The 12,866-nt window shown below is 49.2% G+C and overlaps 1 protein-coding gene across 1 annotated transcript in view; it reads left to right on the forward strand.

Annotated features, from left to right (window-relative positions):
* Window positions 1-3,551: 3,551 nt before the first annotated feature.
* Window positions 3,552-12,866, forward strand: part of ZFHX3 (zinc finger homeobox 3) — a 237,660-nt gene continuing 228,345 nt past the window's right edge. The window contains exon 1 of the mRNA XM_052655677.1: window positions 3,552-3,687. The gene's annotated coding sequence lies outside the window, so the exon portion shown is untranslated. The remainder of the gene's footprint in view (window positions 3,688-12,866) is intronic.

Here is a 12,866-nt window from a genome sequence, read left to right on the forward strand (position 1 = left end):
AAATGTGAATCAGAACATCTGTTAGGCCTTGGCACACCAGCCTCTAATCGTTCTAGAGGTGAATGTGGGCTGTTCTGAGGAAAGCGTGCATTCTGTACCATACCCAGGAGGACCTGGCCACCCAGTGGGTACCAGGCCCCTAAATACAACTGCCTAGAAAGAATGGGGTGAATTCAGGGCACACAGTGCAGTTCAGCTCCACATGTTTCCTTGCTTATTTCAGGGACTTTTGTTTTTGTTTTGTGCCCTCTTCTGGCTTTTTCTTTGTTAAAGCCTCAAGGTTATTTAAGCACTAGTTTTAAAAATCAATGTGTATGTATAATTTAATAAAAATAGAAGGCTCTGGAAGAATACCCAAATCTGCCTCGACCCAGTTGCGCTGTGAAGACAAGAGCCCAGGTTTAGCTACAAGTTAGAATGCTGACAGTCACTGTCTCTTAGCTCAGAGATCATATTTACCTTTGCTGAAGTAAGAGGAGCAGCCCTGGAGGGAGGGAGAGAGAGAGAGAGAGAGAGAGAGAGAGAGAGAGAGAGAGAGAGAGAGAGAGAGAGTGTGTGTGTGTGTGTGTGTGTGTGAGAGTGTGTGTGTGTGTGTGTGTGTGTAGGGGGGAGAGAGAGAGACTACCAGTTTGGCTGGATGGGGTCTTTGTAATTTACCAGCGCCAGGGGACTGGCCTCTGACTTGGAAAGTGGCTAAGGGGAGGAGTAGGAAAGAGGTTAGCATTCCCTGATTTATTTTTAAATGTTTATCCTTTTGGCTGTTGCCAGTTACGCTTTCCAGATGAGACAAGACTAGTTACGGAGAACTGGAAGGGAAGAATTGCCTTTTCTGAGAGTGGGTTTATTTGCCAACAGTGTCCAGGAGGCAGTGAGGAGGGTGCCCACCTGTCACTGCTGGGTAGGCTGTAGGTGTCACATCAGACTGCTGCCCTGGGAAGAGCTGGGGCCTTTTAGAGCCGGGGGACAAAATTTGCAACACGTATGTCAGAAAAACTGTTGATTCCATATGGAAGTGCGAAACTCGCAAAACTCACTGAAGAGGTATTGTTTTGGTTAGTGATGAAAATAAGTTTTGGTTGCAGTAACATGCCAACTTGTGTGTAATCCTTTATATTTCTGATGATGCAGAGGCCATAGACCACCTGCCTGTGGATTACCTGTTAAATCTGTGCCTGTAGCAAAGGCAGGCCTGACCAGGCCTTTACCTTGTCTGCAGCGTGGTGTCGAATTAAAGGGAAGGAACTCAGGGTCCTTATTGGTTCTACCTGTCAGGCCTCTGAGGTGTCTGGGAGGCAGATGCAAGTGTCTGCCACTTGGGATGGCAGTTTCAGACTGCCCAGACCTCCACAATCCTTCCAGGTGTCTAGATGGCTGGATCTTTGGGCTTTCCAGCTTGTATTTTTGTCGAAGATACCTATCTGTTGGCCCACCTGGTTTATGATATCACCAGATTAGGAGGTTTTTGCCTGTTAGTAAAAGTTAAGACAAAGAAGCAGAATTAGATTTTCTGGGAGTAGAAACATTTTTGTATTGTCTTTATCTGCTGGGCTGTGGGTTGCTTCCATGGAGGCCTGAAGTCTCCACTTGCCTGAAGACATTTCCAGAGACATCTCTGAGTTGTCTGTGCCATGTTACTTGCATTATTGCTAGCATCATCATTTTCATGTATTATTCATAGTCACTTTTTCAATTAAATTATTAATTGGTTTTCTTTAAGGTGTTCTCAACTTATGTGGCTAAAATAAATAATCGTGTTTTGAAAATACCACCTGTTCTTGGACCTGAAGTCAGGCGGTCTGTAAACAGCTCTGCAGTGGCCATGCTCTGGTTTAGAAAAACACCCTCTGCTTGTCCCTTTTCCATCTCCAGTCCCCCTGCCCCCCTCACTCTCTCATGTGTGACAGAATTTGGCTTGTGCTGTCCTTTGTCCCTAACCGGACATGATTCCCTAGAGGCAGTCTTTTCTCCCTGGACTTTAGCTGGAAAAAAATTTTTTGAGGGGGGGAGGCTCTTTTTTTGAATTAAAATGTAGAGAGGGGCTGTCCTTCCCCAACAGGTTAAGGTAGTTATATTAATTTGAGCCCAAATTATATTGTGCAGAAATGCCTTCTAGTTTTCATTGCCTCTTTCCCTCCTGCATCAGTGTGTGCTTAACGCTAATACGATTCCATACATACAGCTCCTTCGCCTCGTGAGCTTATTATATTTCTAACACTTGCACGGTTCATTATTGTGCAGTCAGAAAGGACTCTCAGGGCTGTGGAGCCAGCCGGGGTGGGTGGCTTTCAGAAAGGACGAAAGCAGGTGCCTTTCTGTGCTGAGAATCCGGAGTGAATTCAGACTGAGCCTGGGACTCCAGCAGGGAGGACAGGGGACTTCCGGTGAGATTTCTGTGGTGCTGCCTTTTGCGTATCTGAATGGAGAAGACGAACCTGGGGAGATAGAAAAGTGTCCAGCGACTGCTTTGACCAACTGGAGTGGCCACATTAAATCTGCCCCAGGTGGTAGAATCTCCCTAGGAAGGGACATGACCTGTGGCTTTTTAAGGCATGTTGTTAAAGACACTAAGGTTAATTGCAGGCTGGACTTTTTCTCTCTTTCTGTCTCCTTTTTCTTTCTTTCTCTCCCATGAAAAACTCTATCCTTAAACTCTCAATGGAGAGCAGGAGATTTTTTCTTTTAAATAAGTTTCTGCAGCTGAAAAACAGAAGTGCTCTGTAAAGCAGTTAATAGGTTGGGTGTGTGTTTCAAATAAATTCCTGTCCACATTGGCTAATGTCCGTACGCTGGAGTGGCCTGGCTGTGACGTGGCTGGGGCCCGGAGACCCAGGGCTCCGGTTCGGAGGCCCCAGGCTTCTTGTTTTGGCCGAGGGCGCGTCCCTTTCTTCTCGCCCGACTCTAGGCCGGCCCCTGACTTTTGATGAGTGAGGGGTCAGCGCCTGGGGAGGACCAGGCTTTGTTCCCGCCGGGCTGGTTCTTCGCGCGGTGCAGGCCGAGCCGCCCGGAGCTCTGTCTCTGGGCGCGAGGCCCGGCCTGCCCGGAGGCCCGTCGCCGAAGCGCAGCCGAGCGCTGGGGCCTCGCGCGCCCGTGTGTGTCCCCGTGTCTCCGCGGGCGCGGCCGCCGCGGAGCACCCGGCCTGCGCCCGGCACGACTGTAGATGTCAGGCTTTGCCCGGGGAGCCGAGCGGCGGCGGGGCTGTGAGTTTCAAATTAACCTTCCGCTTTGTTGCTGTGTAATGTGGATCCCCGAAGGCCCCCCGCCCCGCCCGCCCCCCTTCCCCGGGCGGTGCGAGCTGCAAACTGCGAGTTGAGCTTCATTTACATAAAGCGATTCCGGGCGGGAGGGCGGGCGAGCCGGCAGCGGGCAGGCCGGGGACGGGGACGCGAGCGCCGCGCCCCGTGGGTGAATCCCCGCCGCGCGCCCGGGGACCCTCCCTCCCGGGGAGGAGCGACCACCGGCCCCGGCCGCCACCATGAGCCCCCCTCCCCTGCCCCAGGCCTCCCCGCACCTAGCCAGAGCCACCTTAGAGCCCCGGGGGCAGCGGGAGGTGGGGAGAAGGCCGCCTGGAGTGGTGGGTGAGTTCGGGGCTTCGGTGCCGCTGGAATTTCCCATTGTCGCGCCCGCCGAGGCCCCCGGACCTGCGAGTGCCTCCTCCCTCCGGAGGTGTGCGGAGCCTTTGTGTGCCAGGTGAGTGCAGCCTCCCGCCCCCGGCCGGTCCGCGCAGCCGGCCTGGAGCTGCGGGCAGGTGCTGCGAGTCTGGCTGAACTTCTCATTCTCTTGGGGCATGTGGGGGAGGGGCAGGCTGGATACACCTGAACTGCTAGACTCTACTTGGAACCTACCTGGGGTGAGAGCCTCTGAATTCTGCTGGGCATAGAGTAAAGCCCTTCCTCCTTCCCTCCCTTCCATCTTTTCCTCCCCTCCCTCCTGCCTTCCTAATTTTGCTTTTGGAGTAGTTCCTGCCTTTGAATATTTGCGGTGCTGGTGTCATTTAGAAGTTTGAGTTCCGCCGCCGAAAAATACACGCTCTTCATTGCAAGAGAAGTCACTGGCCAGTTGGGAACAGTGTGAACAGTGCGCTTATTGGAGAGTAGTTAAAGGGAGAATCAGAGCTTTGGAGCCGGAAGGCCCCTTTGTAGACCGACTAAGCCCACCCTCTACTTTGAGTTGGTTGGTCCTCTGGAAAAACCAGAGCAGCCTTCATTTCTGTAGGGAGGGGGGTGGTCGAGAGAGGGAGAGAGAGAGACAGAGAGAGAGAGAGAGAACTTAGATGTTTGTCCTGTTGGAAAAAGAGGAGGAAGGCCCAAGTTAGGTCAGTAAAAGAAAAAAAAAACCCTAAAGCAATCATGGTGAGCTGGAAGGGAAAGAACTTTCTGGAAGATGGTGCTTTCTGCTTTGGACATACCTGTGTTACAATGATGAGAAAATGCCTGGAGGGCAAAGATTACAGTTCATTGCCTGGTGTGGTCTTAAGAGTGCTTTGCCTGGCACAGTGGTGCATGGTATATAAACTGGTTTAAATGAAAAGAGCTAGCAGGTGAATCCAAGAGGGTCTTCTCTCCCACCTTCTATTTGTGCCATTTAACTGGCCTTGAGGACTCTGAAAGCCACTGACGGATAATCTCAGAGAGGACACATGGCCCCACTTGGGCACGGAGAGAAGGCCTCTCCCTCAGGCCAGGGCCTGCCATGGTGGAATCCATGAAGGCAACACAAGGAAAACAACCATCAGCCTTGAAGGTAGATAGTGAGAAAGTTACATGTCATCTTATTTCATCCCATGCTTTGCGATCCTTGGGGAAAGGTCACTAAATAAATAAGAGTATAATTTCGAGCTCGCACTAGCTGGGGAACTTCATTTCTCTGCCATCAAACAGCAGGTGTGAGTTCGCAGAGTTGGCCCCCGGAGTCCCCTCATTCCTAAATTCAGGAGGTGTCAAACCCTCATGTTCTTTTAATGCCTGTGGTTTCTGGATAGGTTTCAAGGGGAAACCCTAAAAATCACGAGCTCCAGTAGACTGGGCTGGAGAGGGAAGCGTGAGTGAGAGGGCAGAGGCTGCATCTGAGAGGAAAGCATACACCTTGCAGGGTAACCTGATCAAGAAAGGCCGAGACCAGCCTATTCCTTGTTATCAGAACAGCCACTGGCAGCCTGAGGTTCTGAATTTTTGTTACCCAACCCAAAAAGCAATTAGGGAACAGAGATGGTGGAATGTAAGAGAAGTCAGGAGACAGGGTTCTAAATAATCTAAGGGTTTCAAGAATAGGGTCATTGGAGAGAGGGCCATACCTGGATGTTTGCACACCTGTATTTGTATGCACTCTCCTTTGCCGAGACCCCGAAGGCCCCCTCTCAGAGGCATGTGGCTGTGAAGGCCAAGAGAAACTTTCTCTCTCTTCCTTAAATTACAGGACTAAGGAGGTTGTCTGCATTTAGTTTACAGCATGTTTTCAGAGAGCATGTAAGTGCCTCTCAGAATGGGCTAGGGTCACATTTTGCTCTTTATTTAATTACACAAGTGTTATTTAACAACGTGGGGCAGTGGCAGAAGCAAGCACTTTTACACTTTAAAAACAGTCCTTTTGGAATCACAAGGAATTAAGTGACTTAGAGACCTCCTGTCTTGATGACATGGGTCACCTCCCTTTCCCAACTCTCTTTTGAAATGGCTGCATTTTCTATGGGATAGAGCTGCTATTTTCCAGTTCTCCTGAGAACAGTTTTGATTGACAGGAAACTATTGAGAAACACTTGCTAACTCTTCCAAAATAGGAAAAAAAAAAAAAAAATCTGAGCTGCTTCCCCAGCCACCTGAAACTTTAATTTTGGTTTCTTCCCTTCTGTCTTTTATTTGCACAAACGAATACTCAGGGAGGGTGGAAGGGACCCAAATAAAACAGAATTCTCAGCAGGCCTCTATTTGACTCTTCCCAACAGGACGCTGCCGCGCCTGCCTTCTTGCTGCTTTAGGGTTGCATTTAACTGCCATATCAGTTCAGTGCCAATTGGGCTGCCCAGTGGCCAGGAGCTAAACTAAGCGAGATTTCAGTTTTCATCATTTTAACTTTAAATGATGATTAGTAAGACACTCCCTGGCTCAAGACACTCCCTGGACAAGCCTGGCTCACCTTGGGTGACCCAGAGGTTGTTAGTTCCTTAGAATAAATCTGTGACTGCAGACTGCTAGTAAAGTCTTATCTGGGACTACATATGGTTTAGCTTGGCTCCTTCAGTTCTAGCCACTAGTGGTGTTCAGGGAGTGTATCCTTACTGTCACGGTGGGCTAGTGTTCCTTTCGGACCTTGGGGCTTTTTTTTTTTTTCCCCTTGCTTCTGAAGTGTTAGTGTGAGAGCCTAGAAATACCCCAGGCCCCAGAGCAGATCTTCACCCAAGAAATAATTTTTATTACAGGGTTGCAAACATCTCATGTTAAAAAGTAAATATTCAGGTGGCTAAGTAACATTTTATAAAAGGGTAGGGAATTGTTCTAAGGGAAAAGTCAATTGTCTTGACACCCACTTTTTAGAGGAGCTCATCTTACCTCTTAACTGGAAGGGTTTGCCTCCTGGTCTTATAGAGGAGGCAGTGGTGACTCTGGCCTGAAGAAACTTGCAAGCTCCATCTCACCCTGGCTGGTATTCTAGAGATAATGTACCTGACGCTGAACATTAGTAACCTCAAGAAGTACAGTATGTGCTGTGGTTTATACTTGCGTTTGTTATTAAAGTCATTGCTTGCTCTTAGCCTGGCCTATTTCTGTAGTGCTTGAGCCTGCTGGCCTTCTCTGGTTCCCAAGGCTGGTGTAATTAACCAGGATGGGGCATTAGCTTAAAAACACAGCAAGGAGGCAACTTCCATTACAGTGGGCTTCATAGGGGTATTGAAGGGTTCTGGTATGAGATTTTGGTTGTTAAAGGTGATTGTTTTAGAAATCACAGCACAGCTCAGAACCACCATCCTCTGCTTGGGTTAGAAACTGTGGTCAGGGAAATGGGGACTTAGTTTTAATAGAATCCAGGCAAGGGAATCCCTCTGCAGGAGCTAGTCTCAATCAAATATTAAAAGGTGCCTTTTCTGTCCAAAGCAGTGTGCTGAGTCCTCAGACTGCTCACATTGAGGAACAAACACACAGAAGCTGAGATTGAGTCAGACTGCCCCAAGGGAGAGACCCAGGCAAAAATCTTGGCTCATTGGCAGGCCACTCTCAAAGTCCAGATTAAGGAGGAAAACTGCAAAATCAACAACTGTCAGATTTCTCTTCTATATGATTTAAAGTTGGCTGCCAGATTGTTCTCTTTGAACATGTGCGAGCTGACAGTCAGATGTTAGAGGGCTTTTTTTTTTTTTTCTTTAGCTAATAAAGTAAATGACTTTTATATAGATAGGAACTGCAGAATTGACAGCAGTATTGTGCCAAAGCTTCAGAGGCAGTGAGACAGTGTGAATGCTTTTTTTCTGGTTTTCATTCTTTGGGGCCAGGGGACAAGATGGTGAGGACAGGGCTGTGAGTGGTCAGTCATAGCAGTGATGGGTATGTTTTCAGGGAATTCTTTGCCCAAGGAAGGTGGCTTGGTTTATTTATCACTTTTAAAAGGTGATTTTTTGTTTCCTTAGATGTTGCTGCCCTTCTTTCACCCTTAATTCCTGGAGTTTCTTGCTTTTGCAAGAATAAGGGTCTGAATAAAAAAAGGGAAAGAAACAGAGTTTGCTAGGTGGCAAATTTGACTTCATTTCAGAAGACTGCTGCGTTGTTGGTTTTAACCCCAGACAGGGGCCTCTTAACAAAACGCTGGGGCTTAATCTGCCTTTGGGTGAGCCCTTCTCCCTTCGCATGGGAGGGTCGCCATGCAGTCTTGTCAACACCGGAATTCATGCACGTGGGTTTTGATGTGTGCCCCTCCAGAGGGGCCTTAGCCAGCCTTCTGTGTCCTGGGGGTAGGGTCTTAGGAGGTTTAGCTCCTCTCTCTTTGAATTTCGGTGTTAACTCATGTGTCGCCTCCAAGACTTTGCCATCCTCTGCCCTCCCTGAAGTTGGGCTAAGGCTTCCAAGGAAGGGAGGAATGGGGTGTGCAAACCATATACTCCCCTCCTGCCCGTTGCCCCTTCTGGCTGCTACAGGTTTGGAACGGAAGTCATCAGTTCCCCTTGTAGGCTGTGCCTTGGGAAGATGGAGAAACCCCAGATGCTTCTCTCCTCCTGTGCTACTAATCGCATAATGGCCTTAAAGGCTTTCTTCAATGATTATCTTGTCTTTAATTTTAAGTGGGTCTTTTGGGGCAACAGTTGGGAGTTTATGGAGTATCTTCTGTCATCTTTGGGCAGACTCTGAACTGGGGAAGCTGGCTCCATTGGACGCTGTGAAAAGACGGCGGAATTTTCATCTGCTGCTGATTTCACGCGCTGTCCTGAAAGTGATTTCGGCCACAAACCTTTGATCTGGGAGTGAAACTTGGGCCCCCCCCCGCCCCCCACTTCTGTGCTTCTGGAGGCAGGAGTTGGTGACTACTTAGACCTCCTACTCTGTGTGTGTGTGTGTTGGGAGGGGTGTTAGCTAAAGAGAAGGGCTGAACCAATTACTTGTGGGTCTTTGGGAGTGGGCAAAAAAAAAAAAAAAAAAAGGCAACTTTGCTACATTCTTAGTTGTGCCGACTTTATCCAGGAATGTGACTGGAGAAAACTTCTGAGCCTATTGGTTGAGCTAGATTTTGAATGAGAACAGTTGCCCATGCACACCTCTGCTGTAGGCTCTGAGTTTCTGTGTTACAGTTCCAGGAGGCTCTCTGTCTTCTTTGAGTCTCCCTAGTGGAAAGGCCAGAGTCAGATGAGCTGAGTGAAGAAAAGACTGGGGTTGCTTAATTTGATCCTTGATTTCAGGCCTCAGCCTATCCCCCCACCCCCACCCAACCCCAGTCATATAGATCCCTGTTCAAGTATGGGGGCCTTGATTCAGTACATAAAAAGCTCTTTACAAAAGAGTTTAAACTCCTGTAAGCCTATAAAAAGTACAGATGTGTAGTCCTCAACTTACTTGCTTTCCACACTTAACGGTTTCTCACCAGCCTGTTTTGGACAACTTTTCCTGAGGAACACATGTATGCCCTCTTTTTCCCTTCTCCTCATCAACTTTTCCTGTCATTTTTTTCTTTTTTTAAACAGTTTTTCTTAACTGCTCAAGAAACAATGCAAGCTTCTGCCACCATTTCAGGCCCTCTTCCTAAAAGGCTCTTTGGCTCAGGGCCTTGGTTCTTAATGTGCATTTGGCTGGTAGGGGGAATGTTTTTTGCTTTCCCTGCAACATCGCCATGTCTCCCTGTGAAACATCTGCCCGGTTGCTAAAGTGTCAACTTGTGGACATAAAGAGGAGGCCCGTGGATCCTGTGTGTTAGAAGGTTGATGTCGCTGCGAAAGCAACTGGTTTCAGTTGCCACCCCTGCTCTGCCAGGTTCCCGGATGGTGTCACTTTCACACCAGATACGAAATGATTGTCCAGGGAAGGCTGTCAGTCTGTGTACCTGACTCCACGAGTACATGTTACCTAGGCCCACCTGCCTTACTTTTAAAAGGTAGTTGCAGGTGAAGAGTGCAGGCTTGAAGATAATAAGGCTTCCCCTCCCCCTCGCCTTTTCAGAGAGGAGGTCGGAGCTGAGTTTTCTTGCAACAGGTACGAAACCAAAGGTAGAAATGTCTTTGGGAGAAAGCAGAGAACTTTTATATCTTCCGGGAAAGAACCTTCGATTTATTTCTCACTTGCTGGTGAATCTAACATTTGTCCAGACATTGAAGATGCTGGCTGCTAAAGGAAATCTAAGTTTCTAACGGGGGGGAGATGCGGTCTTGCTTGTTGGTGGAAGGAGAGAGATAATCACGAGTATGACAGGTAGGGGCCAGGTCAGGATCAGCGTGCTGCTTAAGCCAGCCCTTGAAATGGGCATGCTGGTGTCCACACTCCATTGTCCTGGGAGAAGCGGATCAAATGAGCCTGCTCTTTGGGAAGCTAGCTTCTGTTCTCCACTCTGCTCTAGCCCAGACCCCTCTGTGGGGGTCGCAGGCATGGAGGCCCGGCTCTGTTCCAGCCTGGCAGCGTGACTGTGCACCCACCATGCAACCTCTCTGAGCCTTACTGCTTCCTTCCTTTGTGAAACGGGCATAATGCTCACCTCACTCAAGTGGGAATGAAACGAAGTAGAAAACCAGTCTTCCCGGTGCATTTTCAGCAGCCTCTCCATGAATGTCCATTCCCATCTGCATATCCTTCCCTTTGTGTTTCTTTTGTCCCCATGGATGGCCCTGGCTCCCTTCTGCTTCCCAACACCCTGGAAGAAAGAAACTCAAAGGTCCAGCATTTCTTCTGCTCTGCCCTTAGGGGCTGGGAATAAAGCCAACTCCTTTTGACATCCTGCAACTGCGTTCAGGAGTGAAAGGGTCTGAAATAGACGCAGTGTCCCCGTCCTCCCCTCACGTGCCCCCCACCCCAAGCTGACAGGCGGCCTTCGAAGTGAGCAGCCCACTCAATGACCCACCTAGAGAGGCCTTCCCGGGCTTGCTTGTATATGCTAATAGGCCTGACTTGTCCTGGCTTGTTTGTAGTGATTTGTGGAGGCATTTATATGCAAATACTATCAACTTGCTGAGTTAATTATCATGTGCCCTTCCCCCCCTTCCTGCCAAGCCTCCCAGCCTGGCTCCGCGAAAAGGGGCTGTTCACATTCATCCCTGGGTTCTTCCTGTCTTGGCCTTCTCCGCGCAGCCCTGTCCTCTTCCTGTGCCTGCAGGGTTGGTCTCAGCTCCTCCACGCCTCTGTTGCCCGGCCCAGGAACCTGTGCGGTCAGGGCTGGAGAGCTGAGCACATCAGGGGCTCGCCTCATTCAGAGCCTCCATGGGAGGTGTCTGGCTCGTGTTGCACTGAGCTTTTTTAAAAATTTTTATTGGAGTATAGTTACTTTACTGCACTGAGCTTTTAAACCCCATTTTCTATCAAATAACTTGAAAAACAGCTGCCCACACCTTTCAGCCATTGAAACTCAGTTCTCAGTCTGGTGAGAAAGTGAATATTGTTTTAACATCATTATGACTTTCATATTCCCACGTTGTGGGTACCACTAAAACCTGGGCCCACTTCCGAGCCCTGCAGAGAAGCCATTCTGCAGAGAGATGCCACTTCTAGGCCTCTGACCCTGGAAATCTGAGTTTTAAGAGTATAACTGTGCGGACCTCACATCAACCTTGCCCGATTGTGTGTGGGGGCATGGTTGACATTGGAGGCTAGATAATTTTTGTTGTCAGGGGTGTCCCTCATTTCTCCAGGTCAGATACCAGGAGTCCCTGCTCCCACACCCCGACTCCCCATCAAATATGTCTCCAGGAATCACCCAATGTCTCCTTAGGAGGCATGGAGAACCACTGGGCTAGAGACTGCATTTGTTTTCTCTTGGATGAAAACTCTTGGCAGATTCCTGCTGCCTCTGAGTTACACATATTTGTTGAGTGTTCTCTTAAGCTTGTGATTTGACCTAGCTGATATCAGTTGTTGTCATTTGCTTAATTTCATGGTCACTTTAGCATTTAAACATTAAGACTCTTTCCTTTTAAGGGCACGGCCATGGGCTGGTGTTTGAGGCTGTGACATTTTCGTCCCCAGGAGGGCCGTCCTGTAGAAATAGAACTCAGGCCCCATATGTAATGGTACACTTGCTAGGAGTCACGTTAATAGAAAAGTAAAAAAGAAACAGGTGGAGTGAAGTTTAAAATGTCTTTTTCCGCACAACATCGGGATGACTTTCTCACCTCAGCAGCTGGGGCTTGCCTTGTTGCCAGTGCTCGGGAGCGGTAGATGAGCAGTGGCCGCCATATTCGATGGCTTGGCCCCATCGGGGATGGTTTTGTGGTGGCGTCCTTGTTGGACAGCTCAGCAATATCTAGAATGACTGTGGCCCTTTCCAGCTGTGGAATCACACCATGCGAGCACGTTTTTTTTCCTGCTTTTCTTAAAAAAGAAAAAAAGAAGGCTTTGTGTTTATTCTCTACAAAGTGGGGCCTTGGCTGCACAGATGCAGCTGTGTGGAGCTGTGGCCCAGGGAGCGGGGCCTCTAATCTCCAGGGAAGCTCCCCCGGCCTCTGTGGGGGAGCACCCTGTGCTGGCCTGGGAGGAGGGTAAATAATTCCAAGGGCTCAGTGTACTCTCTCACACTGCACAGACTAATGGTTCGGGTTAATTTTGTGTACAAGGTCTCTTTTGTTGGAGAAGGGGGTGAAAGTCCGCAGCTGTGACCGGAAACAGGGGACGGGCCTACTGGGATGACCTTGTTTTGGAAAGTCTAAATGGAACACTAATGGCAAAGATCTAAGACGGGTGATGTATGTGTGTGTTTGACTGGGCCTGAAGATAAGGTGAAGAGTATTTTAAAAGTTACTTTGGTGCAGCCTCCCAGATAACCATAGGCCGAGGGCCAGTTACAATTTATGGCAAGCTGGTAGTCAGGCCTGTGTGTTGGCCTCATTTTATCTTTTGAGTCCAGGCTCTGTAGCTTAACTGGTGGTGCTCTCTTTCTTTATCCTAGTTTTTGGAGGGGGTGGGCCTTGGGGGGGCCAGCTGGTCAGGTTCTGCAGTGAAGCTTCGCGGCATTTTATCGTGCAGAGAGCCACTGGCCTTCCTGCTCCTGGGCGCGGTGTGTGTCGCTCCTCGCCATCCCTAATTATAATGCCGCTGGGCGTTGTACTGTGAAGCTTCCAGGAGCCCGGGTGTGCGGGCCCACACTTTGCACTGTGACACAGCCTGCCAAAGATGTGACCGGGGAGGAGGTGTGGAGTCTTTAATATAGCCCTGAGCCCCAGGTTTCTTTCATCTCTGAGGGCAGTCAGCCTTTTC

The sequence above is a fragment of the Budorcas taxicolor genome, chromosome 18, assembly GCF_023091745.1.
Source record: "Budorcas taxicolor isolate Tak-1 chromosome 18, Takin1.1, whole genome shotgun sequence".
In the NCBI taxonomy this organism is placed as follows: Eukaryota; Metazoa; Chordata; class Mammalia; order Artiodactyla; family Bovidae; genus Budorcas; species Budorcas taxicolor.